The following is a 6,214-nucleotide window of genomic DNA, read 5'->3' as shown; positions in this document are numbered from 1 at the left end:
TGCAAGTAGTATGCGTTCCAACAGACTCGTTATTCGTTAATTGCCTCAATTAACTACGCATCAGAACTTCCCTTGTCCCATCTCTGTCCATCTACCTTTTCCCCAGATGCCTGGGGAAAGAAGCAGTTTTTGGGACCAGGGGGTTCACTTGGGACCAGAAGGTTAATTTATGTAGCTTATGGCATACCAAAGGCAGAAGTGATCTTTACATTCAAGTGTGAAATCACAGAAATCATTAAGAAGATCACTGAGTCCCAACCCCCCAGCTCTGGGCTGCTGAGATCAAATAATCCTAGCAAGGTGTCTGTCCAGTCTCCTCTTGAAAATTTCCAAGGTTGGGGACTGCACCCCCTTCTTGGGAAGTCTATTCCAGGTTCTGGTCACCCTTACTGTAAAGAAGTTCTTCCTTATATCCAACCTGAAACCATCCTCTGGCCACTTTATGGCCACTGTTCCTTGTCCTCCCCTGAGGCACCCTAGTGCAGCCTTTCCCAACCTTTTTCACCTGCCACAAAAAATTACATGGTCTTCCCCACCCCACAGGAGGGGGGGCAGCAGGCGGGTAGTAAGCAGCCAAATGCTATGGGGGGGGGGGCGGAAGAAGGAGGCGGACTGGGTGGTGAGTGGCTGAATGCTGCAGAGCAGTGTCTGAATCACTGGCTGGAGCCACCCCCTGCACACCCTCCCAGTCTGTCTGGCTGCCCACAGCAGCAGCAGGCAGGGGGGGCATGGCTCCAGCCCAAAATGCTGCAGCATACCTGGACATCCCATGGCACACCAGTTGGGAAACGCTGCCCTAGTGAATGGTCAATGTTTTTTCTCCCAGCTCCCAATATTCACCCCTTACATACTTATAGACAGCCACCAAGTCCCCCCTTAGTCTTTCTCTTCCCCAGGCTGAACATTCCCAGATCCGTTAGTCTTTCCTCATAAGGTCTGGGCCCTTAATCATTTGTGTGGCCCTTATCTAGACCCTTTCAAGATTCTCCATGTCTTTTTTGAAGTGCGGCACCCAAAACTGGACACAGTACTCCAGCTGGGGTCTCACCAGTGCTGAGTAGAGAGGAAGTATCACTTCCCTAGCCCTGCTTACAATGCATCAGCTAATGCATCCCAATATGCTATCAGCTCTGTTGACTACAGAGTTGCACTGGCAGTTCATGTTCATCCTATGATCAGCCATAACCCTGAGGTCCCTTTCAGCCATCATGCTGGCCAGGACACCTCCTAATTTATATTCATTTCTGTTTACTTTTTCCCAGATGAAGCACTCTGCATTTATTCTTACAGAACTGCATCCAGGTCCCACTCCGCCCACCTTTCCAGCTTGTCCAAGTCGGCTTGGATCCGCATCCTATCCTCTAGCGTGACTGCTTTTCGCCATAACTTAGTATTGTCCGCAAACTTAGGCAGCATGCTTTCCACATCCTCTTCTAAATCACTGATAAAGATGTTGAGCAGCACAGGGCCAAGAACCGAACCCTGCAGAACACCACTGGCCACCTCCCACCAGGACAATACAGACCTGTCCACTAATGCTGTCTGGGTTTGACCCCTTAGCCAATTCCTAACCCACCCGACCATGGACTCTGCCAGCCCAAAATCCTCCGTTTTTTTATAAGAGCATCATAGAAGACCATATTGAAGGCCTTTTTAAAATCCAAGTATATGACATCAACTGTGTCTCCCACATCTAAGTTCGTTACTTGGTCACGGAAGGAGACGAGGTTGGTCAGATACGACCTGCCTGCAACAAAACCAGAAAGAAAGGGCCCTTCTGCTGATTGCAGCTATGGGATGACAGTTACCAGGAAGTCTCTACTGTGTTCCAGTGGCTGCATAGCAGCATAAACATTTTTTTCTTCCAGGGAGCTTTGAAGATGTTACCATTGCACTCCCATGACTCCCTCAGGATTAAGGGGTAGCTGTTTACTGTGATGATTGGTACCACAGTCATGGGCCTTTTGCTCTCCCTCTTCCATCAGCTCACTCATTTTGTCCTTTCTTAGCTGCCAAACTGAAAAGTGGCTTCTGGTTAGTTTTAGCTGGATGGATTCATCATACACATCAGACCCCATCTCCAATGGGGATAACATTCCTGCTGTGATATGATGGCTCCTTTTTATATTTGTACAGATTCTGTTTCCAGGGCTGATTAATCCCTCTTCAAGAGCCTCACTTCTTCAGCGACTGCTCAAAGTGGTGACTTGGTAAAGCACCCTGCGGGGATAGCTGGTGTTTACTTACGAAAGAAAATCCTTTCTGCTGATGTGTATTATCCAAACTGTGCGCATAGCTCGCCTCCATGCCTGAACATGTATTTTTCTTTTCTGTGGTTTCTTATACTTTCTTGGTGAGTATTGTTTTTCTTATTGGATTTGAAATGATTTGGATGTTATTTAAGTTGGAAGGCTAAAAAGTCAGAAGGTAGGAAACACCAGACTTCAAGTTGCTGATACATCCTTATTTTTTTCCTATTGTTTATGAATCCTGTACACTAAATGAGGAGGTAAGAAAACAGCGTATGATCATGTAATTAAAGGCTGTATTATAACATATTTGCATAAGAATACCAAATTAAGGTTGCTACACATTCCTCTAGATGAAAATTCAGTACATCCTGTCTCCTTCCATTCTTTGTGTTTCTTTCTGTTAACCACTATTCTGCTCCTGGTGTACACGTAGGGAAAGAGTACAAGTGATTTGTTAGACAAGGAAGTTATCCTGTTCCTGGAGAAAGCAGCTAGGGCTTTGAGTATCAGACTCATAATATGAAAGCAGGGAGCAAGGCCTACTGTACAAGGTGTTGCATGGACAACAACACAAGTCAGTGAAAGAACAAGCAATTAAGGTATAATTCAAAATACCAATACCAACTGTAAAAATTCAAAGTCACACAATTAAACAGTGGCCTTGAATTTCAAAACTCTTTACAATTTTTTTGTTACAATTTTTTTGTAACATCTTTCAATGTAGACTTGACACAGCTCACATTTCAGTTTGGTTTATTAGTGCAATGGCTATTATGACAGTCATGAATTAGCATATTCTGTCTAATATATATACCTCTTCATAAATAGTTACTGTGGTTCATTTTAGGGCTTTCAAGAATTTACAATGCAGTTCATGGTAATTATTCCAAAACCAAATCTTGCCAGGTTGCCTGCTTGCTCCATTTGTCTTGGCTGTTTTCTATAAGGCAATCATTTATTAAGAAGCCAGGCATTTCACATGAGATTTCTGAATGGCTATGTAGTCAGTCGCTGTAGCAGCCTCCTCCCTGTCTGTCCTATCAATTGTCTGAATGTTAGTACTGCAACCATGATACAGGCTGGTTTGTTCTCGATGGTCTTTTCAGGCATTTCTAAGAGCAGAATTCACTGAGGATGGTATGACTGTTTACTGGTACAAGTGGGGTCAGGTAGCATTCACTTTCACTTAAATTATAATAATTTGCACATAACATCACATTGTTTAGAGACCTCAGAATACACATCCTCCCAACACCTTAGAAGCATAGGAAGAAAAGGTTAAGAGAGCGAGAGAGAGAGATTCTCACCATCTCTGCATCATGTACTTCATCTACATGAGCAGTTTGTGCTGGGGTATGTAACTGCAATCTGGCTTCATCCCTTGCCCCACAGGAATTGTACAATTCTGCACTCAGAAATCCTATTCAGTCACCAAGATCCAAAACTTAGGCACAGGGAGGCTGAGACACTGATGCTTTAAATCTGTTTCCCTATCTCCTTTTTTAACATCAATGGATCCCAAACACTAGCCTTGCATAAAGCCTGTGCCACAGCCTCTTTGAAACCTCATGTTAAAATCCCAGTCTAGCAGCTACATAAGTCCTCAGCTCAGAGTACAATTTTCTACCAACCCTGCCCATGGGAATGAAATGCAAGTCTAAAAAAGCATGCATGCTCTCATATCCTAAGAAAAGTTCCATTGGCTCTGGCATCCTCCTGAAGCCAAGAAATGTAAGCTTTGATCAGCAGCCAGAAAAAAGTTAAAATAATTCAAGGGCCAAATTCCACCCCACCTAAGAGGCATGGAGGCCTCCTGTGTATGGGTGGGCGAGTGGGACATGAGCCTGGGGCATGAAGCAGAGGGGCAGAATACAATGTCTCACACTTATGTCTCTGCTCCCTGTCCACCCCGCACTGGACTTTCACCTCCAGCTTTCGACTCCAGCTCCTGCTCCAGCAGCACGGACATAGAGCCGTGGTGGTGCCACAACAGTGTGTGAGATAGAGTGACAGGCACCCTGGGAAATATAGTTTCTGCTGCTGGGGGCAAATGTCATTTGTTTTTGCCACTGAAAAAGGGTTTTGCTCAACCTGAGTATCAGTGGCAAAACAATGAGGTGATATCTCCCCTCAGCAGCAGGAGACCCCAGCTGCTGTTCCTTCATTACCATTGCTGCTCTCCTCTCCCTGCTTTTGGAGCTTCTGGAGCCTCAGGTGCTCTAAAGAGGCTGCAAGGAGATGGGGGAGGATGAAGACAGGACTGTCCAGAGCACACTAATGGCTAGTTACACCTCTAGAAAGCTGTATGCCATAGCCAACCCAGAGCAATAGGTAATGTACCTGCTCATTTACTCCACACTCAGTAACCTGCTCAGTGACCAAGGACACAGGGGAATTGCTGGGCTCCAAGTCTGGCCTTAGATTCTGAGCAGACATAATCCAGGGGTCACCATAAACCCAAGAGAGATACCTATAAAGAAGAAAATCAAGACCCTCAGTTCTGTGCTTCCCTTTTCTCTTTCACTGCACTGCAGATGGAAGAGTCCTTTAGTGGCCCGGGCCCTTCCCTAACTGGCTGCTGCAAATGAAGTTTGCCATTTGGGCAGGGAATTTTTCCCTTTGGTGTTTCCTCTATGCTAGCTGAACTTAAATGATCACTGGGGATCCACGTTTTCTGTTTGCTGTGGAAAAACACAGATTTTCTCCTTTAAAGGAGAAAACCACAGATTTTCCTCTTTAAAGGAGAAAACCACAGGAAATTGCAGGTTTCCCCTTGCAGGCTGGCAGCCTTCCAGCCTGCAAGCAGCTGTTTGGGCCTGCGGGAGAGTGAGGAGAGGGTGGCTAGAGGTAGGGGGCATGTGGCAGGGCAGTGTTTGTGCCTGCCACTTTAAGACCTAAGCCAAGCAGCCAGCAGGTGCCTGATTGCAGTAGCCATTTTTAGATTCAGGGCTGCCTATATAAGCAGGGCATTTTGGGGCTGGTAGGCTAGCTAGCAACATTGCTTGGCTACAAGGTTGCTGGTATTATTTTGGAGGTAAGGGCAGGAGCTGCAGGGGATTGTTTGGAGGCTCCTGGGCATGACCTAAAACTGCACCCTGCTGGGAGTGGGTGGCCTGGTGGGGCTCTCAGTGGTACAGGAGCCCCTAGAAAGTGCCAGCCCAGTTACCACCCTGGTGAAAGGTGGGTCAGGGTGCCTTAACCCCAGCTCTCACAACTGGGTGGGTCACCTGCTAGTAGGGTCCAGAAGGCAGACCTCAGAGAGAGAGAGAGTGGGGCTAAAGGCTCAGAGACTTGATAATAGAATACCCTCTACTGGTCAATGCTGGGGCCAGGACCAGACTGGTGAAAAGGGCCAGGGGCCCCCTGTGAGGGATGCCTAGAGCTAGGAGGGCCTGGGTTTCTGACTGGCCTTAGAGGTGAGGCCAGGGCCTGTATGGTTGAGGTCCCAGGGGACCACACCCAAGAGGGGAAATAGTTTCAGGAAGCTAGATAGCTGGAATGAAGGTGGGGTAGGCCACCTGAATGGAGGGATCTTAGAGGGGTCCTGATTGGAGGATTCTGGGGCCCAGTGTGGAGCTGGTGAGATTAATATCAGTGGATGCCATCTGTGAGGCATGGGCTGCAGTGTAGGGAAGGTAGGGAGCTGCAGATAGTGCCCCCTGGCACTGGGGCAAGAAAATGGGTAGAGTCCTAATTAAGATTGTTAATTAATTGCCAACAAAGCATGGTAGGAAAGAAGGTGGGCAGTTGGCCCAGAAATAGGTGGGCAGGCCAAAGGCAAATCCTCCCTGAGGAGGCCCGTTACAGGGCACCATGTGTATGCATACTCCCATGTGACCAGCATGCAAACAGGCAGGGTGGTGGGAGCAGCCCTGGCAGCTGAAAGCAGGTAAGTCTATGGGAGGCAGGGGTTGGAGGGGCAGGTCTTGGGTTGAGTTCGGTTGATGTGTAGGTCATTGGTA

At 47.2% G+C, this 6,214-nt stretch overlaps 1 protein-coding gene across 1 annotated transcript in view; it reads right to left on the bottom strand.

Moving 5' to 3' along the window:
- BSN (bassoon presynaptic cytomatrix protein) overlaps window positions 1-6,214 on the bottom strand; it is a 608,147-nt gene that overhangs the window by 355,202 nt on the left and 246,731 nt on the right. The gene's annotated exons all lie outside the window — the stretch shown is intronic.

The sequence above is a fragment of the Gavialis gangeticus genome, unplaced genomic scaffold (assembly GCF_001723915.1).
Source record: "Gavialis gangeticus isolate Ggan-Ray unplaced genomic scaffold, GavGan_comp1, whole genome shotgun sequence".
Lineage (NCBI taxonomy): Eukaryota > Metazoa > Chordata > Crocodylia > Gavialidae > Gavialis > Gavialis gangeticus.
Note: the sequence above shows the minus strand (reverse complement) of the source record. Positions and strands in the feature narration are given on the sequence as shown.